The following is a 448-nucleotide window of genomic DNA, read 5'->3' as shown; positions in this document are numbered from 1 at the left end:
CCCCACCGCGCCACGCCCAATATGCGAGGGGGATCGGCGGATATACATGTACGCGCGGGATATTCCACGCGCATCGGGATCAAAAAAAGATTTGGCGGGGAACACTACACCACCCGTTGCGCCGGTGATGGCACACTACGACGGCTGGCTCGCAACCCTTGCAATAAAACTCTTCTTCGGCTTTTAATTACGGGAAAGTGGCAATAGAGGCACTCTAGAGTGCTGCTCGGGACGGGGACGTGGACGTGACGAACTCCACCCCAGTCACACCGTCTCCCCAGTCACGGCGGCGAGGCCCGCTGCACATTGGAATACATATTTAACGAGATTTTTTTAAAACCCTCAAGTTAAAAAAAAGAAGAGAAGACAATGGCTGTAATTATTTTCCCCCTGCGGACTTCTGCATTCGGCATAACGGACGACAAGGGATTCCATCACGGAAGAAAAT

Source organism: Frankliniella occidentalis, unplaced genomic scaffold, assembly GCF_000697945.3.
Source record: "Frankliniella occidentalis isolate FOCC.00 unplaced genomic scaffold, Focc_3.1 Scaffold9, whole genome shotgun sequence".
Taxonomy (NCBI): Eukaryota; Metazoa; Arthropoda; class Insecta; order Thysanoptera; family Thripidae; genus Frankliniella; species Frankliniella occidentalis.
Note: the sequence above shows the minus strand (reverse complement) of the source record.